Raw genomic sequence first — 25,195 nt, forward strand, 5'->3', positions numbered from 1 at the left:
AAACTGGCTATTCAGAGCTGCTGGCACAGTGGAGATCTTCTCCAAAGAATCCCCTGGTTCCATATCTGGGCATGGCTGAACCCTGACAAGCAGATGCCTGAAACAGGGCCTATTCTGCTTTGAGCCTCAATATTTAGAATAGTCTCATCAGGAAGGAGCTCTTGGCCTAACTGCTGCTTGCTTTCAGATTGGCGATTAACAATGTTTTGTTTCAGTGAGACTTTGCAGAAATTTCTTAAAAAGTTAATTTCATGCTGCTTCTGCCTTTAAGCAGGAATTCTAATATGTTTGCATCAATGTGCATTGTCTTATCTTTCTGGGTTGTAAACTGCCATGAATCTTTTGTATAAAGTTAGGATATGCATTTTGACAGATAAATAAATACATATTTGGAAGAAGGCGTCTTCTGAGCCTCAAAAAGATTCAAATATATAGTGTAATTCTCTAAGTGCAAGTTATCAGACATCTAGTCTCTTTCAGAACCTCTGATGCCCAGTTTCGCTATCAAGCCACAATTTCAGCTGGGCTTCAACTGATCAAACCTATTTTGAATGCCAAGCTTCAACCATGGAATATGTGATATAGAATATATGTGTGGGAAACATATATAATTATTATATTGGAAAGTGAACCTTTGAACAAATGCAGAACTCGTTTTCTCTCACCACTGTATATCCATATAAAAACTTGGGAAGCTGCCTAAACCTTTTCCATACCTAAAATATTGTTGACACCGACTACAGGGTTTCAGACAGGAAATTTTTCTTAGCCATTATCTTGAGATGCCTGGGGCTGAACGTGGAACCCATTTTTTCATGAAAAGCATATGCTCTGGCGCTGCGCTACAGTCCATCTCTGCACTGGAAATATGCATGTGGGATTAGAGGCAATTAGATTCATGTCAGGAACTGTGACATGTGTTATGTACTGAAGTTCTCATCCTGGGCCAGCAGGGGGATACTGTAGATAGTTTTCACTCAGGTCCACATATGCAGATAAGGGATTGAAAGTGACGTTCAGTGATTGGATAGTTACAGAAAATGGTTACTGTTGCGTTCTAGTGGAGCTCTATATAAGCAGGCTGGCTGAACCCTTCAGTTCAGTTCTGTTCTGGCCTGTGAATAAAAACAAGAGCTGTTTGAAGAATCGCTGTGTTGTCTGATATGTTCACCCACAACTTAACAACATGCAAGAAATGTAATCCTTGTGCCATGTGCCAGGGACGGGCAGGAAGAGAAGTGAGCAGAGCAAAGGACATAAATGTTACAGTAGGGTAGTTTCTACACATGCCCCAGTCTATTCCTCCACCCACAGAAGCAGGAAGCATTATCAGAGTTCCAGGGCACATTCACTCCAGACTGGCAAAAACACTCCAGGAGGACGAGGAGCAGGGCCTGTGGGGGTGTGGCTTGTGGAGAACGGACGTGGCCTGGGGACAGATCTGAGGTTCAGATAGAGGGGTCTGGAGGGCCACATCTCCCCACCAGATGTGAGATTCCCCATCCCTGCGGTAGAGCATTCTCACAACATTGGGTGAGTTAAATCTGTGCATGACTAATGCTATGCTGCAATAGTAAACCTCCAGTTCTACACAGGCTTACATACCTTCCTCATGGAGTGTTTCCTGCACATCAGTATGTTCAAGGTTGAGACCTCCCATCTGATTTCGCCCTTAGTTTCAAATAAATATGTCTCTGCAGGCTGCTGCAGCTCCCTTTTATTCAAGCAAAATACAGCCCAATGCCAACACCTTTCCGAAGTTTCAAAGAAGTGCAAATTATATATATATATATATATATATATATATATATATATATAGTATTTTTAAAACACCTTTTCACTTGAGCGGTTGCTGGGAACAAATGTCGGCTCCCAGCATGCAGGCTGGATGGTAAAATGACAAGGCCCAGGGTGCTGATTTACTGTTCTCACAGCCATCGTTTCCAACTGATTTATGGCAGTGCAGTGGAAAAGCCTTTGTAAGAAGTCAATTCACCTTAACAAGTAAAAATCACCCATCTGCCAGTTGATAAAGTGAGAACGAGCAGGGGAAAGGAAGAGCCTTATGTTGTTATTGTTTTAAAGGCTAATATAGAGACATCTGAAAGGTTACGTTCTGTGGTCTGTACTAGATGTATCCCATCACATTACTTTAGTCAACCCAAAACTCTAATCAACTTAAATGAAGCCTGCATTTCAGGTAAGCTGCCAGATAATTCACTCTCAGATAATTCAAAATTTCACATATTTCCCTTTAGTGAGAACCTTGGTCCTTCTCGCTCCCCTCCAGATACTGAGCACGAGATCAGAGCAGAAGTACTGTACTGGTCATATAAAAACTGCCAACTTTAAGAATGCCAGGCTGCTGTAGAATCCACAAGATGCAGCAAATTGTACTGTACTGTATTGTATCGTTGTTGGCATCCGTCTGTCTCGGGAGACGATGGAGGAGTGTGCCTTTGGGGGTAAATTTGATCTGCTGGAGAGTTATAGTACCTGTTTTGACTGTAGAGACTGATATGGAAGAGACATGTTTTGTTGCAGCTGGGGCAGATGAAGGCATCCAGTTATGCTGGTGCAGATACACCATGGTGTTTATTCTCTCTGCACTCCTTCAGAGCGGTCATTTCTCCTCTGGTAATGTATCATATAGCCACAAGGAAATAAGCTGTGCTTTCCTTAGCAAAAAACAACAATCACAGAATAAACAAAAATAAGGGTAAAATGCTCAATAGGAAGTTACAAATATAGCTATAGATAATTAATATTCAATAAAATCCAAACTACAGACACATATTAATAAAGCATTCCTACACTCTATTTATACGGCACATGCCAATTGAGAACGGGTGTTCCTTGGCCAGACTTGTTTCAGCTTTTAGCCTTCATCAGTGGCCAAGTGTAGATGACCTACTACAAAATTAATAAAAGTAATAATGGTTAGTACCTCTGATGGGGGGAAATTATCTATAAATCTATAAATTACTGTATGATAGTAACACTCGCCCTTAGGCTTTTGAGTAATGAATTGCTAACTATGCCATGAATGAGGCTCATTCAGATGCAGGGTTCTATCAATCCCACACAAGAAATAAAAATAAAAAAACTTTCTTGAATTATAGAGTTAATATATAAAGTTTTGCTCTACATCCAGGTATGTCTGCCACTAGTTCCAGTGTTTAAGTATGGCTCCCTGTATTGGGCCATTATACCTGTCAAAAGTCAATGGCACCAACTTCCAAGGTTCTCACTGTTCCCCACCCCTTAGGTTTAAACTATTTTCCCGTTCCATCCTCCTAACCTTATACATGGTTTCAAAATTCTTCTAGGATATTGATATGTCTGAAGTTGTCCAAATATAATTTTAGACAGTTTAGCAAAATCGAATATTCCCAAATGATCAGCCTATGTAGGAATTGCAGTACTTTCATATGTCTTATGAAGGAGGAAAGGGGAATATAAAAATGAAGGCTTTTCCCAATGTCTTAAACAACTGATGTTAAAATGTCATTGCATGATGAGGCTGGCGCCCTACAGTGATTGACATTCGAAAGGGTCAACAAGACTGCTGCCGCAGGAGATAAAAAGTGCAACATATGAAAATGACCAAAGACCACTGAGATATTTAAAGTTCCATTCACAGAAGTCTCTGTCTGATTTCATCAAGGGCATGCATTGAACCAGTATGGTTTTTTCACCTGTTAATTTTTCACTGACATAGATAAAGTCTAGTTGAATAAGTTTTCCATTCTGGCATTGGAGGGGGGAGAGGTATATACTTCAAATGTTTTTACAATGTATTTTTTTCCCCATTGTGTGCTGCAGGAAAGTCTTATGTGGAGCTGACTGTCAGTTCCCTAGCAGTCTTCTTGTTTTATGAGGTCTGGGCCATAAATATCGCACAAAAGTAGAAAAAGCATCCCCTCTTCTGTAGGATTAGTTCACAGACAGGCCTTGCTAGGCCACAGTTCAGGTTTGTCCATGATAACCATTGGATTTATGGCCTAGTCCTCTTCTCAGGTCACATCCACACATACATTTAAAGCACATTTAACACACATTCAAAAGTGCATGCCTTTCTACAAAAAATCCTGGTAACTGTGGTTTGTTAAGGGTATTGGGAATTCTAGTTCCATGAGGGGTTAATGGCAGTTCCTAGGATTTTATGGGGGAAGTCATAGAATCATAGAATTGTAGAGTTGGAAGGAACCCCGAGGGTCATGTGGTCCAACCCCTAGCAATGCAGGAATCTCCAATAAAGCATTCATGACAGATGGCCATCCAACTTCTGCTTAAAAACCTCCAGTGAAGGAAAGTCCACCGCCTTCTAAGGAAGTCTGTTCTACTGTCGAACTGCTCTTACTGTCAGAAAGTTCTTCCAACTGTTTAGTAGGAATCTTCTTTCTTGTAACCTGAATCCATTGGTTCAGGTCTCCTGCACCTTTCAGTGCAGAAGAAAACAAGCTTGCTCCATCTTCTATGTGACAGCCCTTTAGATCTTGGAAGATGGCTATTGTATCTTCTCTCAGTTTCCTCTTATCCCAGCTAAACATGCCCAACTCCCTCAACTGTTCCTCAGAAGGCCTGGTTCCCATACCCTTAATTATCCTGGTCACTATCCTCTACACATGTTCCAGCTTGTCAATATCCTTCTTAAACCGTGGCACCCAGAACTGGACACAGTAGTCCAGGTGTGGTCTGGCCAAGGAAGAATAGAATGGGACTATTACTTCCTTTGAGCTAGACACCATGCTTCTGCTGATGCAGCCGACAATAGCATTAGCTTTCTTTTGCAGCTTCATCACACTGTTGCAGCAAAAAAAAATGCTAATGCTATAATCATATGCCTTTAAATGTGCATTAGATGTGCTTTAAAAGTATGGTGTGGATGTGACCTCAGATTAGTAGCCAAACATGTAGCAAAATAATTTGACAGGCCCAGATTAACTGCAATGCAAAACCAAAGGAAGTTCAGCAACCGTGTTATGCCTCCGCCCGGCTCACTTTCTCGCCATTTAAACAACCTCCTACTTCAAATCCATTATTAACTATAAGTGTTTAGATATTGTTTCATTCCTTTTCAGAGCACATGTGATAATATTCATTCTCCTCTCCATTGTTGCATTCTGTGACATGAGCCAAAAGGAAGATCGAAACTCAGCAGCTCTGTGTCAAGGCGCACAGAGTATGAGAGCAAAAAGCAGAAACTTTTCTGCTTCCCTTGAGTTCAAAATAAGTGAATTCCCTCATTCTTCTCTGCTTGAGATTTGTTCCTGAACACCCACAGCAATATTCCAATGCATTTGCACCAAAAATAAAAGCTTTTATTTATTCTCACCTTCAGCAGAGCAAAGAACATGAAAGAGCTATTTAGATAAAAACTAAAAAGCCCACTAAGAATATTTGTGTTACCAGAGAGATAACAGATACACTTCAAAGTTCTATTCCATGCCATATATATTTTTCTATTATTGGGCTCTATGTAACTGTGCAAGCATGCTTACATAGAACAGGGGGGAATCCATCACTTAATACTAATTACACAATATATGGAAGATTTCTACCATCAGCTATCTAACGATTACTGTGCATTCAATAACTTTTATTTGATTAACTCCCTTGGCTGTAAATGGGACTTATTGCTCCTCTGTTGGGCACAAATGTTATAATTTGGGGAATAACATATTGCAGTCCAAAGTATCACTGTGTTTGTTCCCTTTGAGATATCTCAGGCAGACTAATGATTTTCATTTCAGATTTTCATTTCAGTCTCTACTTTTCATTGCTATGAGGCTTTTGTGGCAACCACAAAATGCTAACCAAAGCAAAATGCAGTTTTAATACTGGGTGAATCAAATATAACAAGGCCTAGAAGGTATACAGTTTTGAAAAATCATGCTATTAGGCGAGCCTCAGCAAATTATAAAATAATGCATTTGTGAGTAAACCTATACTTTTTTTCATCCTTCAGCCTCTGGTTGCACTACCAAACAACTTCTGAGGTGGTAGAGTTCTTTTTTTTTTACTTAAACAAACATAATTCTTTATTCTTTTATGCTGTAAAAATGGCCTATGCAGGAAGAACTGGGAGAATGGGCCAAATTCCTTATCTACCTATGGAAAGAAGAGGTAAGACCAGCTTACTGTTTCTGCCCCCACCCCACCACCCAAGACACACTGCATCTTTGCCAACTGAAATATACTCGGAGTCCTGCAGTGATTTCATGCTCTTTATTGCAGCTTGTAAAACAGTGATTGAATTTTCCCCAAAACCTCAGGCTTTTATATACATTATTTACACAATGAGTCCCATCTGATTGGCTGATTCAGCTTCCCTCCTGGAGCCTGATTGGTCTTCTCCTCCAAGCCAATCAGTTGCTGCATTCTAGGATCCTACCTGCCTATTGTTCTAGGCTCCAAGCTTAGTACATAACACCAACCCTAATTACAATGGTAATTCCAAACCTCTCTGTGGTAGGAATTCAAGCACATGCCAGAAATTAAGGTCAATAATTTAGTATGATATCATTCATATAATATTTTTATAACAATTCTCTTGGTTGATTTTTACAAACTCACTTTTCATCACTGATCTCCGTCTTAAATTCCTTCTCCCAGTTTTCTTTTAATTGGCTATATATGTTCATGCATTTCTCCACCAAGATTTTATATACCGTATTTTTCGCTCTATAACACGCACCCGACCATAACACGCATGTAGTTTTTAGAGGAGGAAAATCCGTAGGCATGCCACCCGTAGGCATTTCCTCCATAACACGCACAGACATTTCCCCTTACTTTCTAGGAGGAAAAAAGTGAGTGTTATGGTGCAAAAAATACGGTACTTTGGAGATCAGATCCTTTTGTCCAAATAGGAAAAGAAAAGAAAAGGAAAAAAACTTTCACGTATTGTTAGATCTCTACTTATCTTGTGACTTTTTTTTAATTTAACACAATTTATAGGCTATTTACTTATTTTAAATCTAAGTTTACCTAAAACACTATAAAATACTTACTCAAAAATACAAAAAAACACAACAAACTTTAAAAACAAGTAGCCATAATAAAACAATCAGAATACAGATAAAATCAGCAAAATTTAAAAATATGGCTGGCTAGGAACGTTTCCTGAAACAATTCAGTGTTTAGCAGGCATTGAACAGTCCAGGGCACTGGGACTACCACCCTAAAAGATTTATTTCTGAAAAGCTATATAAATTACATATAACTTCTAATTTGTATATATATGGGGGGGGGAGACAATGGTTGTGTTTTTTCACCTATCTGATCAATAATAAAATGATCCCATGTGACAGAAAATTCTTATATTTAGCAAATCTATATTTAAAACTAGAATAACCCCTTAATTATGTTGCGGACCAGAAACACCCATTATTAACAGGAGCCAGTGGAGGGATGATTGGAGCTGTTGTTCCAGCAATACTTGGAAAACTACAGATTTCCATCCCGATTTTGGGAGGTTCACCAATGCCAGGTTCAAAATGGGAAAACACAGCTTCTGAGAGGAAATTAAGGAGCTGCAGATGTTCCTGTCCATTCCCCCATCCCTATCTCAGTCATCTAACATCCCACAACCTGATGCAAATGGTCAGAGCTCCTCCTGGTATGTAAACAACAAGCAGAGTAGGAAGGTGGATGTCAAGATCAAGGAGGTAATGGGCTGGGGAAACTATATCCATCTTATATTTTGCCACATTTGGGATATTTAGAGGTGTATATAAACATTATCCTGCTTTGAATCGAAAATCCTAGCCTGTTGAAATTTTGTGTGTTTTTGTGTGTGTGTATGTGATTTCACAGAAGCATTCATCTCTTGGGGGGGGGACCTCTGTCCTTTTAATAACTTCTGCTTGTTGGTTCCATTCTCTCCTTCAAATGTGTTTTCTGACTCTAACCAAGGAAGGCCAGGTGACCTATACACAGCAATTTCACCTATACAAACAGGAGATATAAAATGTTGACATAGTAATATTACAGGTGTCAATAACTGTGTCAGGCAACTGAGTCACAAGTTAAATCTAACAAGATTTATCTTTATAATGAAAACATGCACAACAACTGCATCACTCAGTAAGGCCAAATTCCACCCCGTTCCTGTTTCTTGTGCTGTCTGTCATACTTTATCTCTCAGCAAGAAGTGTTCCAATGCTATTGTTTATGGGTGTTACTATATCTAATAACCACACTTAGGCAACCTATGGACTTTTGGCAATCTAGGAGAGCACGGGGCATCTTTCTTTCAGTTGACAAAATGTCACCCTGACAAACTAGAGTATCTAAAGTTGGTGAGAGATAGGCATGTCTGGCACCAGTGGTAAGTCCGATCGGGCACTACTGAGGGCCTCAGGTCCAGAAGGACCCTTCACCTGCCTGTTCTGCCTGTTTACTCACCACCTGGCCTGGGTGATGATGTGTGGGTACCATTTGGAAGTCCAACTCAACCTCCATCCACATAAGTCATGTAACCATCCACCTCCACTGTCCATCTCCATGCTGCCTTGCATGGAGGCCAAAGGCTTCTCAGAGGAAAGCATTCTGCACAAGGAGTCTATATCAGTTTGACTTCTTTTGATAAAGATGAAAGACTTTACCTCTAGCCACTAATAACTTCAGGTTGAATGTTGTAAAATACGTACTATTAATTTCCATTTTCATCAGCTGTCATGTGACCCAGCCAAACAAAAAAGCAGACAAATAGCTGGCACTTGAAGTCTTATGACTGAAATACGCTTCAAAGACTCATTTTTTCAATTATAAGTTTTTTAAAAAAACATGCAGGTCCTGCTATCCAAACACAATGCATTCTCAGGAAATCATTTATTAGGTGAACGTTCGCATAGCAAACCAGCAATTTCCAGTGATTCCTACGAGGAAATTTCAAATGTGTTCGAGACCATGGAATTTTGACTCCAAAACAATGGAAAAACCCAGGAAATGAAAGCTTGCAAAAGCAAATAAAGAAAGAAAAAAAGGTTCTCTGTTTGTCTAATCTCTCCCTCTTTCTTCCCGCTCCTTCCTACATGTTTTTCGGTGAAACAGCTGCCGCTGACCAGCAAAACACAAAAAGTAAGGCTTGGCTAAGGTTGCTTATTTGTTTACAGTGCCAAAAAAAAAAAGGACAATGGGTAAAGGACCCCTGGATGGTTAAGTCCAGTCCAAGGCAACTATGGGGTGCAGCGCTCATCTTGCTTCAGGCCGAGGGGGCCAGCCGTTTGTCCACAAACAGCTTTCTGGGTCATGTGGCCAGCATGATTAAACCGCTTCTGGTGCAATAGAACACCATGATGGAAGCCAGAGCGCATGGAAATGCTGTTTACCTTCCCACCACAGCAGTACCTATTTATCTACTAGCACTGGTATGCTTTCGAACTGCTAGGTTAGCAGGAGCTGAGACAGAGCAACAGGAGCTCACCCCGTCAGTGGATTCAAACCACCAACCTTCCGATTGGCAAGCCCAAGAGGCTCAGTGGTTTAGACCACAGTGCCACCTGGTAACTGCGTGTAGTTGTTTCTATATTTCCCAGTGTAAAACAGTTTAAGGATAGTATAATAATTAGAGGTGTGTCACCATTTTCTGTCATCAGCAACATAGTGAATCATTTGCATGTAAACTAAGTTCACTGTCTATAAGGGTGAAACCTAAGACCAGACTTTCCGAAAAAATGTCTTCCTTTCACATGAAGCCACAGGCAGATGTCTTATATTACCTAGCTGTTTTTCCATCATAGATATGCTTTCATTGTTCCTGCATAATAGTTGTGCAAGTGTCCATCTGCATAGTCAATAAACCAACACACATTTTTCCTTTTCTTTTCAGATTGCCAAACCACAGTCCTAAAAGTATACTGAAAAGTCATTTAGCCCAATCATATGAATCATTGCAGGGTCCACTATAGCTAAACCATGTCAGCCAGTGATGTTCAGTCTCATCTTAAAAACATCAAAAGCTGATTTTAAAATTCCCCAGGTAAGCTTGTCCCATTGGTCAACTTGTATCACTGCTGAGAATTTCTTATATAATCTAATCTAAATCTGCCTTCCAGCAGGGAAAATCTACGGCTTCCTTTTCGTAGGCTGCTGTAGAAGCTATAGAGAGCAATTATTCTCCATCTTCTTTGAGGCAATCTGAGTATCTGGGGCTTTTTCACCAAAAATATACCCACCAGTCAACATTTCTCTACTTTATAATCAAAAATAAATCAATGTGCAATCACAACTTTTCACAAAACTTTTCTGATATGGAAAGGAAAATAAAAATAAAAATCAGTAACCATAAAATAAGAATGTTTTCCTCAGATATCCAGGTCACACTAACTTGGCCTTATTACCCTGATCCCTATTGTCCTTGCTCTCAATAATCCCCATGTTTCTGCATTCTGTAGTCATTGACTCCTGAATTCTTTAGCACCTGTGGGTGTGATGCATCAAATCCTGCTGATTACGATTCATTCCATTTGGACAAATTATACAGTATTCATTGGCTGTTCCTTTTCCTGTCCGTGAAATAGAGGGACATTAACAGTGAAATCCTAAGCTCACTTACTAGAGAGCAACCTCCAATGAGCTTAGTGAGGCTTACTTCTGAGTAAACAAGCTTAGGCTTTCACTGCACTTGTCATTTTGAACTGCTTGTTAAAACATGGTGTAGCCATCCTCTCTCGTTTTGTCATTTATGGACAAGTTCAGCTTATTTTCTTCTGCCTACTTCCCCCCACTTCTACAGCATACTCGCAGAACATATTTGTCACATGCCAAGCATCCTCTGCTGAATCCAATTCCTTCTGTGGATTTTCTACATTGCTGGCATTTTCCTCCCTATTAATAAGTCATTTCGTATATGGAGGGACTTGTATGATAGCTTGATTTCTAGAAAGCATTTTATATATGCAAAGAAAATTGGGTTCTTCGTGGCCTTGTCAAACAACATGGAGCTCAAGCTGAACAAAGACTTGCTTAACATTTCTATCCTACTTTCTGCTAATGTTACTTGACCTTTCTGGAGCTAAATCTAAGGTCCTATTTGACATTGTCTTTCTACTCCGTCAGCCTGGGCCTTCAGTGCTGTCAGTCATCTGGAGCTCCTCGACTCCCTCTTCTCTTTGGGCTTTAATTGACACCATCCTCTTTTCCGACTATCTAGCTTCTCTTTATTTCTACCATTTTCTAGTAATCCTACAAAGCTCTGTCCTTCAGCTCTTGTTTTTCTCCTGAGTACCCGCATTCACATTCATGGATTTAACTATCAACTTTGTAAAATAATAGATACATCAGCAAGTGCCCTTTTCCTATCAATGTTGGCATAATCCCAAGACATTTAGGAATATAAAGAAAAGCCAGCCGGGAGCTCTGAACAACAATTCTTTTCTGTGTGCTTGCAATAAATGCAGGCACTGAATAGATGCAAAATAGTAGGCAGGTGTTCCGAAGTAGGAAGAGACAATAGAATAACTGGGGAACATTCAACATGATAAAACATTTATACCAGGGGGAGCCAATGTGGTGGCCTCCAGATATTGTTGGACTACAAGTCCCTTCATCCCCAATCATAGGTCATGTTGTGGCTAATGGCCAATTGGCTGTGGCTAATAGATCGAGTCCAACAACATCTAGAGTGTGCATGTGGGTGTGCCGTGTGATCCTCCCTGACATTAGTCACCTACAGTGATGGAGCAGATGGAGGACTTGTTAATGATGCCAACTGCAACTCACCGCTGGATGACTGAGAGTTGCCCTTGGTACATTATTCTGCTTTGCTGATTCCTGGAGGTATGCAAGCAAGGCTCACCAAAACTATTTAGAAGCTGATCACCCAAGCAATTCAGAATCTTATAGAGTGCTTTGCCTAGTGAGTCCTTGATTATAGCAATTGCCTAAAGCTTTTTGTATGCATTTGGTTTGAAGTAATCTGAAAATACCAAGTGTTTATATGAGAAGGTTAAGTGTTCTTAACCTGAGGTACCACTTTAGCTAAAGGGGCCTCCCGCTGCCGCCAATGCGCAATTTCTGTTCTCATCCTGGGGCAAAGTTCTTAACCTGAGGTACTACTTCCGGGTTAGTGGAGTCTGTAACCCAAAGTGGTTGTAACCCGAGGCGTTTGTAACCCAAGGTACCACTGTATTCCTGTCATTCAAATAAAAATTAAAAGACTTCTGTGTTTACCAACTCTCTTTAATTAAATTAAGACACAGCAGCTTGGTTCAAAAAGAACCACTTGATCAAACCATAGTCATGTACTGAAGCTGGTTTGCAATCCTAGGTTTAGAGGGCAAGTACAAACCAGAGTTCATCAGTTTGGATGCAACTAACTGAAGCAGAGCATAGGATAAGAGGCAGGCATAGGGCTCATTTTCATTGTATCAAACTATACCACCCCTAAGCCACTGTGGTTCCTAGCAGTTGGTGTTCAATAGCATACTGCCATGGATCATTTAAATATATTTTGCATGTTACTTTTATGTGATGTAGAACAAGTTCTAGATTGGTTCAACATGAGGAGTCCATGGACTAACAATGTTACTCCAAAGCCAGGCCATGTCATTTCTCAGAGAGGGTAGATGTAACGCCAAGGTAATTGCATTTTACTCTTTCATGTGAGCTGACTTGAGGTTCCTTCTAGTTCAAAAAGCACATATAAATCAGAACAATAAGTAACCTCAAAAAGATGCAAGCCCTCCCTAAAACAGTATTGCAAAACTTCTGCGGAGACGGGACTAGAGGAGGTGAAGAGAATTAACCAATTTCTCTCTTTTTGAGAACCTTGGGCAATTTACATAGCAAAGCACAGCTGTTCAGTGCAAACCTCTTTACCCTGAACGCATCTTAAGAAAACTGTAGCAATACCTCAATGTTGTGTCCACCTAATACTAATGGAAGAAGTACAAATTATAAATTATATATGATTTACTGCATAAATCATAAAACTATTGAGACTCAGAGAGTATTTTTGAACAGGAAATCTGTTCTCTATTAAAGCAATGTTCTTTCCCTAGATAAAAGCAGACAGAAGACCCTTACTGAGATCATGGAGAGTAGCTGCATCAAGTCAGAATAGGTAGCATCAAGCTAAAAATATACATAAATAAATTTCATATGTTCAAAATCAGAACTGCTACAATTTGTGAAATTGCTTCGGTTTCCTTAGATAAATGTGGTTTTTAAAGTGACGAAGGTTGCAATCCTATGGTCCTTACGAGGGCATGCCAGGGGCCATATGCTTCATTTAATTCCCCTTCTCAAGGGTGGATAAAGAGGATCAAACTTCATTTGTGCCTTCTCCATGAGCCTGCAGAAAGCTGCAGAGGCTGGAAGAGACCCCCTGTCTGTCTGAAATCCTGGGCAGCTGCTGCCAGCCAGTGCAGAAAATAGTGAGTTAGATGGACCAAGGGCCTGAGTCAGTATAAGGTAGCTTCCTATGTTCTTACATTAGTGCAGGTTTCAGAATATGAAATCATAAAAACTCACTATTCCATGTACGTTTGAAATTTGATTATGTGCTCTCTTTCCCTAAGATAGTTTAAAATGAAAACTGCTAACCTTCAAAATAAATAATATCTAGAAACACAAGATGCAAATCACCCAATCTTGAATGATATATGAAATTGATAAATGAAATCAGATCCACTTTTCATTCAAAGGTAACCAACCCTAGAAATGTCCTTCTGAAATCAAGTCGAGTAGCGGTTCGAAGTGGAAAGTTGGTCTATTTTCTGATAAGTATGTTATCAGAAAAACAAGCTAAGTATATCTTGTTTCCCCCAAAAAAAATAACATATGAAGAAAACTTAACCAATATGGGTTTTATACAAGGACTGCAGAGGTCATTGTAAGCTCCACATGTAGGCATGTAATGTACACTTATCAAAATAGCTGATCTCTATATGGCAATTAATCAGTCCATCAGTCATCACAAAGATGTGACTGAATAGGCATATGGCCTTACATTAGGGCAGATTGCCAATGCTGAGACATGGGTTGCTTTCAGCTATGTGACTGTGATGCTATGATCTGCATCACACTGAAAACTATAGAATAAGGAAGAAGCAACAAATTGATGTGGAATATTACAAGACATCTGCCTGAAACCTTTAAAACATAATGATTATACTATAAAAATTGGCCATTCTAGCTAGGTCTGGTGGGAGCTGGAAGTCCCATAAGATTACCCTTCCTTGGCTTAGACACCAGAAACACATACTGGTTCTATACAGTCTTCTTGGATAGCATGTTTTCTGTGCTTAACTGCCAGCAAATACTTGTAGTTTGGAAATGTGTTCCTTTAACTATTATCTGTTTCTTTGGCAGTGTCAGCGTATTTCATTTACTTCTACTCATAGCATTTTGTGCTGTTGTGGGGGGGGGGGACAAATATGCAATGCAGGAGTCAAAATAAAACTCACTCTCTTTCTTTAAATCTGATGTAATTCCTTTGCTTTGACATAGCAGCTAGTGCTTCCTAGGTTTCCAAAGATTATGCAACGAATAAAGCAACATAGACAGGGATTATATATTACACAGCAGCACATATCGGGCCCCAATTCACTAATAGTTATGCCACCAAGGCAGGCTGGTAAGTAGCAAGTGCTTATTGCCCAGTAACACCAAGTGTGGCTGGACAGACAAATATATTGCATTTGTAAAATAAAAATTTAAAAAATTGGAATATGGCAAATGCACATTGTTTATTGGAAACAGGAACCACCAGTAGCTTAGGTCCAAGATACTACTTTATTCATTACGCACTACAGTGTAATGAGGTGTTTACAGGCTGGCCTGCGCAGGTGTATAACTGTATATAGAAAGTGTCAAATCTCACTGTAATTTATCTTCTCTGTTGATGAGATGTGGCATGCAATTTTGTACACTGACAGCTCAGTTAGCTAAATGTCATTGGCCTGCTTAAAAATTGAAACAAGAAGGGTTAACACCCACAATATCAATCACTTGCGTTTCTGCAAGGCGATGGCTCATATGCATACTTCACTTCTGCTTTACCAATGTGAACATGCCAAGGAAAGAAATAATGAGCAAACAGGGATGCAACTTCCAGAGACTGAATTGTCTGATGGATAGATAGCTAGATAGCCAGATAGATGATAAATAGATGTGGACTTAACCCCCCCCCCAAAAAAAAAAAATAAGTGGAACTCTGATAACAGAGTTAGGATTGTGCTCTCCACTCCACAGGAGGGAAAAAAACCCCAGCTGTGATTACCAATATAACATTCATGCTATCACTTAACATCAAACCTAATAATACCAGAATATTTTTTTAAACACTTTTGGAATAGAGTATTTTCCATTATATCTGCAATTACAATCCATCTCCTTTCTCCAAATCCTGCCTTATCTTTGGACATAGAATTAGGCTCCACCCTGCACCACAGAGAACTGGTAGGCTTCTGACTGATTGCATGATTAGCGATAGCTCACCAATGGAAGAACCAGATTGAAATAACACTGAATATAGCAGAATGCAATTATCACTAATAAGGAGAATCTCAGCAATAAAAATGACTATTTCCCCCAAAATGCTATTTTTATTCCAAACGATCCCAATACTTAATGATACATGATGTCTGAAAGACTGGCGAAAAGATCTGTCTATGTTTATTTGGAGGGAGAAGAAACCTAGGATAAAACACAAGATTCTCATTGATATAAAAGATAGAGGAGGTTTTGCACTTCCAGACTTAGAATTGTATTTCGAAGGTGCCTGCTTGTGTCGGATAAAATAATGTGTAATGCTTCGCTGATTAAAACTAACACCTCAAGTAAGGACTTGTTATTTAAAAGATTTGTAGGGTTCAGGTATGCTGAATCAGAGTATCCAGTCTCCAACACAGAGAGAGGTTGATAATCTCTTGCCAGTTCATATGGCAGACTGATATTGATGAAGTTGTACAACACCGGCATGCTTGACCAAGCTGGCACCCTGCAGTGATTGCCCATGGCAGTATTTTGAGGGGTCGACATAACAGTTGCAACAGATGAAAGGTGCATGTGGCATAAGGACACATCAAGGACTTCAAGGTGAATGACTGATGTTTTGATTAAATATGCAATCACATGGCCTTGGTCTGTGGCAATTTTTGACACAGCAATCTGAGCATCATCTCACCAGCAATGCATGTTGGTCTGCAGAATTTTTGAATGGGTGGGTGTATGGTATATACACAGCTAGGAGCACCCCTTGTATAGCCAGCCAGTTTCCTCTGTAAGTCTCACATGCAATAAAGTTGCCAGTTGGGTATGCAATGCACCTCTGTCTGGCTTCCTCTTCGTGATACTTAATACACATTACTCCACTGCTGGAACACCACACAATATACTGCAATATCATAACTAGGTACTGGACAGTCCATGTATTGCCTAAAGCACCAACAAAAAAAAACTGCTAGCCTGTTTTCCAGTGTCTTTGGATTTTGCTTGTTCCTGATTCACTTCACAGCTAGCAAGTGTCTCCATGCTGAATTTGAAATGGTTTACGAATGTAACACAAGAGCAAAATAACTGGGGGGGGGGATAAACCAAACCAACAACAATAGAGCAACAAGTAGGAATCAAAACCACCTTATTATGTATAATTCTCACACAAGTCCTCTATAATTGTAGACACCAAACCTGAAGGACACTCTTGAATATCCTTTTCACAGCTCTTGCGGTAAACAGAGGCTTCCCCTTGTTATTACAATGCAGCTCCATTTGTTATTATTCCCTGTTCATGTGAAATCTAAAAGCCAACAAGGGAATTTAGAAAGACAAATGTGACATTCAGGAAGAAAATCCAATGTAATTTTATTTGGGGAGTTTCTCGCATAACGCATTCAACTCCCCAGGTACATCAAGCAATTTAGACAGAAGATGTAAGTAAATTCTAACAAATGTACAGGTACTTTCGAAAGCGGGTGCTTTCATGCCATATCCCCAGGTTTTATTATTAGCATGACTCTTGTCCTAGTTGCAGGGTATAAAAACAAGGCATGCCACAGACCTGCTGAGGAGCAGCGTAGTGCCTACAGGCTGCATTATAAGGGCAGGCCTTCACATTTGTGCAACATGTGATCTTTTTATCACTCTCCTGGCAATGAAGGGGGGGGAATCAGTAGTAAATCAATTAAAAGTGTTAGCGCTATTGGCAGGCTAACAAGTAAATACTGACAGTGTGGTAAATTGAAAAAGCTCCTCCTGGCATGAAAGTGAGAGCGATGGCGTAATTTAAGGGTAGCAGGAGGTTGAAAGCCACAGTACAAAGAGACCAGGGTAGATTCGCCATGTGTGCAGAGTTTAACAGGATGTTAATTGTGCATTAAGAGTACATAAATAGGCAGGAGTGTGGCAGGGGCATTTTGTTCTTGAAACAAAGAACAACCTCCACTGCAGAGTCGGAACGAAGGACGGGATGAATGCCAGCACGTTCTCTTTTAGATAAGGTGGGATTCTATAGCATCTTAGAAGATTCCATTTCAGAAAGACTTAAGAAATCTGGGGCAAAAGCAAGTATCCTGGCAGAGGCATCTGTTAGTAGAAGAGAAAGTATATGTTCCAGTGACTTGTTCCAACTGGAGTGCCAAAATAAGACATATGAAGGTGCTAAGGAAAGACTTTTGGCCGAAACTCACAGGGCAGTCTTCAGATGATAAGTTGCTACTTTCAGGAACCAACATGAGGCTGGCATCTCCTTTTACTCTTCTGGTCACGGATGGCCACAAAATGCCAGGCTTGATTATAGAATCATAGAGTTGGGCTGGACTTCAGAGGTAATCTAGGCCATCCTCTTGCCAACGCAGGAAGTCCATGTCTACAGCATCCTCAGAAAGAATCCCTGATGCACCTTTGCTCTAAGCCGAAAGCATTCTCTCTGTGTTCTTGATTCACCAAGCAGCACTCTTTCACTTTACTCTTCCTGTTCTAGTAAGTTAACTAGACAGTTAAAGCAGGATAAAGCAAACCTGTAGCTGGGTTGCTTTGTCTCTCCCTCCTCAGACCAAATAAATAAAGTAAGAAGAATATTGCATTTTGTTACATTCAACCTATTTATCTCCTTGCACTGGTATGCTTTGGAACAGCTAGGTTGGCAGAAGCTGGGACAAAGCAATGGGAGCTCACCCCGTCATGTGGATTCAACTGCTGACATTCCGATTGGCAAGCCCAAGAGGCTCAGTGGTTAGACCACAGTGCCAACTGTGTCCCTTACAACCTCTATGGATAGTGATGGGCTATGAGTTGGGGAGGAAATGAAGGCTATCCAGCATACTGGTATTCACAATTCCTAACATCATGTATTTTCAGAATAAGATTCATTCAGGCTGCTTTGCCCTCTGAATTATAGGCTCTCCTTCACTCTAATTTGTTGTGCTTCTCAGTTGCTGGCAAGTTGGCAAGTGGCTATATCATTATTTCTTTAAACATAAGCAACAAAGTCCTGTTACTAGAGCCAGCAATTACCAGTGAATCACATTGTTTGAATTCACTGTTAATTGAAGTCTTGCCATCTGCTATTGCACGGAAAAGGATGGGAAACCTTAGAACCAATTCCAACATAATATGAGAAGTGTATGCGGTGAATTTATAAAGCAATCCCATGAGAACATATAGGTGAAAAGATGACCCTGAGATAGATTAAGCTTTTCTGGGGGGTGGCTTAAAAAGCAATATCTTAGTTTCTTGTTGGAGCTTGCTCATAGGATTATGACTGGCAGGTTACAAGAACAGATAGTCTGTGTGTGCATATTCATAGAAGCATTGCAAAGGATTATTGTCTGAGTTAAATCAGGAGCCTTGAGCACCATTTGGTGGAAACAGAGCAGACAAATTTCACAAGCAACCAAACAATAATAGCCAAATTTTCAAACAAGTGTGCTGCACGTAAAATCCAAAAATTGTGCCACTGTAGTGTGCACTTATGCCACAGAGAAAGAGAAAAACCAGTGCCTACATGTAGTTTTGCTTCCGGCCTGCTAGACCCAAGAGTAGACAGATTTGTGGCATGGAGTGCAAGCAGAAGGGTGCCCCTGAAGATATGCTTTAATTAAGTGCATGCATTCCAACATTTGACAGATGAAAACAGGAGTATCTCTGTGCCTGAATCTAGGAACAGAGTCTAGCAGTCCAGTGGAAAGCCTATTGCCTAATGGTGGGTCTACACAATCCAGACTCAAATGAACCAGAAGCAAAAAGTATATATTATAACTGCAGGCAAGCTCAAGCCTCTAGGTAAGAAATGCTTGTGAGACATACCACAGAGAACAAATACATGTAACATATATAAATGCAGCTCTTGAGTTAGAACCAAAGTCCAGGTTCAAAGTGCCCAAAACATAGGAGATAAAACTGGCAATGCTCAGAACCCTAAGTCCTAAATAGATAGCACATCTAAACACCATCCACCCCCAAAATAGACAAAGGAATCAGACAACCTGCACCCTACCCAGAATTAAAATAAATAAATAGGGAGGAACAGGGTGCCAAGGGTATTGTGCTGCCCACATCATTCTGGAATCCCAAGTCCATGAGCTATTTTCCTTCTTTTACTCTGTTTTGACTTGAGTCCCCAGGCAGAAAGACTTTGAATCCCTAATCTCAATGCCTGGTAGTCATTTCATCCAATCATAGTGCTATGAGTTAGGATGGTTAAACTGTATACATGAGACCCCTTCTAATTCCTGGATCCAGCACAGATTCAATTCATGAAATAGCCATGCTAGCTTCCTAGAGAGGTAATGGCCCTCTAAGTAAGGGCCATTAAGGTAACAAAGGAAGTGGCTCTGTGCCAGATGTAAAATAGGTGGGGTCCCCTCCCTCAACACATTGGTAGTTAGAAAGACAAAGGCCACAGTTGAGAGTCGAGTTATGTGAGCTAGAAGCTGCGTGCTGGGCAGCTGGAGACAGCACGATGCCTGATTTCTGTTGGAATCCAAAGCTGTGGCTATAGGAGAAGGAAAACCCTCTTGGGGTGTTAATGCTGTGAACCCCCTCCCTTCATTGTAGACTCAGGTTGTGTATATGTGAAACCCTGGAATCTCAAACCATTCAAAGATTGGGGTGGCAAACAACAATGCAAATGTGTGAGATGCAGACAGGCAATAGTATTCACTGAAATTAACAACAATACTCCTGATTAACTGGTTAGTCCTGTTAATCAGGACGGCTGAAGGGTCCATCTCATGACCCTGGTGCTGCTGCCCACCTGTGCTACTTACGGCACACCGACCATGTGACAGTTGCATCTTATACACACTAGTTCCGTATCTCACCAATCAATTCAGTACGGAGACACCAAAACTAAACACAAGCTCTGTTCAGGTATTAGGCTTGAACAGGGAATGTAAACACAAGGAAGGGTGTAGAGTGACATTCAGTGCATGCAAGCCCTCTCCCCAAGTCCCCACACGCAATGGCCTTTATGCACTCCACCCTTAAGCTTCTTGCATCGAGCAAGAAAGGTCCCAAGGGATCTTCTAAATGCACTTGGGTGAAAACATTTAAAAGCTTCCTTTGACCTTCCTACTCAACGTGGAAAGGCCAGGATAGAGTGCGTGGGAAGCAGGGTGTGCAAAGGGATGCTGGGTGCGTGACCAGCATGCAGACACTTACATACAGCCCTACTTACATACTCTAGTCAAACACAACACCTGAATAAGGGAACAGATATGAACAGTACAGGTGAAAGCAACATGCAAAATACCAACCCTCTATCTAACTATAGGGTGCTATGATGCTTTGGGCTAGACCTCTGGAAGAGGCAGCTAGCATCTCATCAGCAGGAACGCTGTGGTTCTGTAAGTACATTAACATACATTTGACTATTTGCAACTGCTCCTTTTCTGCTGATGTCCCATCACAACTGTCACCACTTCTGGCAAATTGTTGCTTCCTGCTGTCTCTGAAGAGAGAGACTTTGCTTGTTCAAAATGGCCCTCCTCTGCCCCTTACAGGCCTAATGCTAGCATTGCTACTGCCATGCATGGATATCTCAGCATCACGATTAGCCTAAATAAATGCACACGTGCACATTTACAAACACAGACACATAGTATCTTCCAAGGCGTCTATGAATTGCATTGCTAGATCCATTATTCAACAGCAAACACAATGGAGTACCCTTCATTTCCATAGTAATTATGTAAATGAGTTCACCTTTGTAGCAATCTGTGTAAAGTTTATGGAAATCATCCACAGTTGAGTTATAGGATGTCCTTGAAGCTGCAGGATATGTGGAGATACGTATGTACAGGAGGAGGGCAGCCACTTTGGGTCTTAGCCTCACTTGTCCTCTACGGTTGCTCAGCAACTTCCATGGATGGAATCTCAGGGAGCATACCGTGCTTAGAGATTTTTGAAATATTAAGCGGTGCATAAGTGCTTTTAAATAAAAGAGTGCACAATCATATATTTCACAGAACTGATGTCTGAATCCCTTGCAACAACTCAGCAAGAACAGCACATTACTGTGCAACAAAATTATTACATGGTGTAGCTCTTAGTCCACCTCATTCACTCACCCTTAGTACAATACCTAAACCAATTCTTTAGCCGTTCGTCTTGTCTCTTTATCAAAAGCACTTTTCTGTGTTTGAAAGGACTGGGAGCATCTGCTCACTGCGATCCACTTTGCTTGTCACCAGCCCACAATATTTTAAAGAGATTATTAATCAATCATTAAACAGTAAACAAAAGCATGTGGCAAAATGGTGGGAGGGCAGTGATCATTTAGCTCATGGTGCCATGGCTCTCTGCTTCGGATAGCAATCACTCAGGTGGCCAGATGGCATAACACTGCTGCTGCTGCTGCTGCTGCTGCTGCTGCTGCTGCTGCTGACATAAGCACAATGAACTGTGCAAGGGCATACGGAGGTATAAATACTCCAGTACTGGTGGCAGACTAGCCACGGTCTTCCCATACTCCACTCCTGGATATGAATTCATCTGACTGGGAGGAATTAGTTTATATTGCATTTGTCATTGGAGGCTTTCCTAAATTCAGACTAACCATGCCTGCCTACAAAAAAGCAAAGATTGCATCTAATGGCAGCTTTGCCTGAACAAGTGCTACCAGATTAATAAAAAGAAAGACCACTGCCTTCCCAAAAGTTCCTGAACAATGGGACCTGTGCTCTCAGCTATACTCAGGGAAGGAACAGTTTGACCAAATAGATGCCGGGATTACAATGATTACAAAGGAGTGAGAATTTTTTTAAAAAACAAAAACCTGCATAATAATAAAGGCTTGACAAACAATTATGGGCAAAAGGGGTGACATTCAGTCCCAGCTGAAGACCTGGACACAGGTGGCGCTGTGGTCTAAACCACTGAGCCTTGGGCTTGCCAATCAAAAGGTCAGAGGTTCGAATCCCTGCGATGGGGTGAGCTCCCGTTGCTCAGTCCTAGCTCCTGCCAACCTAGCAGTTCGAAAGCACGTCAAAGTGCAAGTAGATAAATAGGTACCACTCTGGCGGTAAGGTAAACAGCGTTTCCGTGCACTGCTCTGGTTTCGCCAGAAGTGGCTTAGTCATGCTGGCCACATGACCCAGAAAAACTGTCTGTGAACAAACGTAGGCACCCTCGGCCAGTAAAGCACTGCAACCCCAGAGTTGTTCGTGACTGGACTTAACTGTCAGGGGTCCCTTTACCTTTACATTTAAAGACCTGAAAGACTTCTTCTGATCAGCTGATGCACAAGATAAGGTGGACATGGCGGAGAAAAGCTGCTGATAGCAGAGGTGACATGCCTAAAGTGAGATTTGAGCCTTGGATTTGCAGATTGAGTCTAACTATCATATTACACACCTCCACCAAAACATACACCAAAAGTCCTACAAATTTAAATCAGCCAATAGTTAGAGTTAGCAACCTTCAAAAAACAGACCTGGAACTTTCTCCACCCTATACTTTTGTTTTCTGCTTGGAGCTTCAACATTATTTCTAATGAGTCCCCCAGGATCTGAAAGCAATACTTTCAGGAAAGTCATTAATTCTTGACTGTTAGTGAAAGAACATGTATATGCAACTTTACACTTTTATGCTAAATTGGGGATGGGGGAAAATTAAAGGCGAATCTACCTATACTTGAAACAAAACACAACCATCATTTAAAATTTATGCTTCTCCGAATTTTGCAATGCAATTTTCTAGCCAAGTAGTGTGCATAAAAATATGTATATTAGTGAAAATAATGTACAAAATGCATTATAAATGGGGAAATTGCTTTGTAAAAATGTGTAAATTAGGCAAAAATTGCATACAAAAATTCTATATTAGGAATTTGCCATTTAAATGGTGAATAATTATCATGGGGACCTTTTAAAAATGTAAATGGCCATGGAAATGTAGGGAACTAGATTTAACATTAGAAAAATAAGAAACGTATAGAAATAAAGATATATATTCACTGATTCCTACTCCCACTTCATACCCTTTAAACATCAAACCACAAGAATTTGATTTATTTTTTTTAGATGACAACTCTATAAGTAATTTGTACTATAGATCAAATGTAATCTGGAGAGAAGAGGGGAGAAGAGGGCACATAAAAGTAAACTTAAACTTTTGTTTTCCCACACACAAAAGTCTTTTGCTCACCCCTATTGATTTTAGCCTGATCAAATGGGAAATAAATCTTTTTAAAAAAAAAACCCACCCATGGCTGTCTTGTCAATCTCTCAGATCTTTTGAGAAGTGGGAAGGCCCTTAAAACTTAAAAGTGTTGTTTTATGGTTTGTACATCTCTCCATTCCCCCTCCCACACCCCAGTATCGTGGAGACTGGAGGGAAGAGTTATCAGAAAAAGGAAAGACAAAGAAGTCTGATTTTTCAACACATCTGTGGAGTTAAATAAAGGCAAGCTTGAAGACGTTGACAGAAATAGCAGGAAGAAGCCTTGTCATGGCAGTTCAGTCTTTTCATTTTTGCACCATGGTAGAAATACACACAGGGTGGTACCAGAAAGTCCAGAAGCCCCATTCTCTTTCTTCAGTGACACAAAAGAGAAAAGGCATGGAAGCTGGGGAGGGGGGAGGAACCAGCTGGCAGAAGACCTACACACATAAGATTGTGCCAATGTCAAAACAACTGGACAAGTCTTGCCTCTCCTTATCTTATTGCATTTGACACAGAGGAGAAATTAAGTCTTCAGACCAAAGGAAAATATACCCAAGTGATGATTGGGATAATCATTTGGATAATCAATGATTGGGATAATCACTGATGGATCTCCAGAAATGCCCATTTTAACAATCAGATGTGCTCATTTAGTGCTTTCAGCCTCTAAATGATACTAGCCAACAACGGCCTCTTGCCTATCTAGTTTTATTATTTCTGTATATAGTGCCAGTTAGAATTCCTGCTCCATGATTGCAGTCACGGGATTTTTGTCTATCACATGACGATGTATGTTTTGACTCCACAGTGGAAAGTGACGGAGACAGGACGTTTGTGTTACTGTGTTCTGTGAAGTGGGATTATTGTCCTTTGTTCTTTTTCTCTTTGCTGTCTGATGCTAGAGAGAGGGAGCTATGTTACAGTGCTCTGTGTGTGTTTATATGTAAATAAAGTAGATTAGCCAAAATGCTGAGCTGCTGAGGTCTGTTACGCAAGCTGTGAAGACTCTGCCGATGTCTGCTGGCCGAAGTGTGCCGATGTCTGTTGGTATCAGTCGCTGTGATGTTCAGGCAGAAGAAAGCTTTTGAAGCTCCCGAACGAACGACCAGGAGGGAGAGAACATGCCAGTCAGGTATGTGTCTCTGCCAGGGTCCTACTTGAGTGTAGGACGAGCTCCTGACAGTGCCATCAGTATCCCCAGTGCTTGCCATGAAGTGTAGCAAACAAAAAGGACACATTACTCTCCTGAGCGGCTTTACAATCCAAACTTCAACATGGAAAAGCAGAGGGAGCATGAGGAAAACAAGGGATGATGATGAACAAATGCACTGGTATCTACATAGGATGTAATACCTGATATACATCTACCTGGAGCCAAGTCCCATTGAACAAAATAAGGCCACATTCACACCACACAGTTAAAGCACTATGATTCTACTTTAAACAGCCATGACCTTCCTCAAAGGATTCTGGGAACTGTAGTTTGTTAAAGGTGCTAAACATTGTTAGGAGCCCCTTATTCCCCTCCTAGAGCTACAATTCTCAGAGTTGCCTATAAAGAGGGATTGACTGTTATACT

General features: G+C 40.7%; 1 long non-coding RNA gene across 1 annotated transcript in view; it reads right to left on the reverse strand.

The window, feature by feature from the left end:
- LOC309529948 overlaps positions 1-14,490 on the reverse strand; it is a 38,183-nt gene extending 23,693 nt beyond the window's left edge. Inside the window, exons 1-3 of the long non-coding RNA XR_014218542.1 lie at positions 14,414-14,490; positions 6,580-6,685; positions 2,497-2,678 (exon numbers count right to left, since the gene is read on the reverse strand). This is a non-coding gene — a long non-coding RNA (uncharacterized lncRNA). The remainder of the gene's footprint in view (positions 1-2,496; positions 2,679-6,579; positions 6,686-14,413) is intronic.
- Positions 14,491-25,195: the final 10,705 nt, after the last annotated feature.

This window comes from Podarcis vaucheri (assembly GCF_965113315.1).
Source record: "Podarcis vaucheri genome assembly, chromosome: 3".
Taxonomy (NCBI): domain Eukaryota; kingdom Metazoa; phylum Chordata; class Lepidosauria; order Squamata; family Lacertidae; genus Podarcis; species Podarcis vaucheri.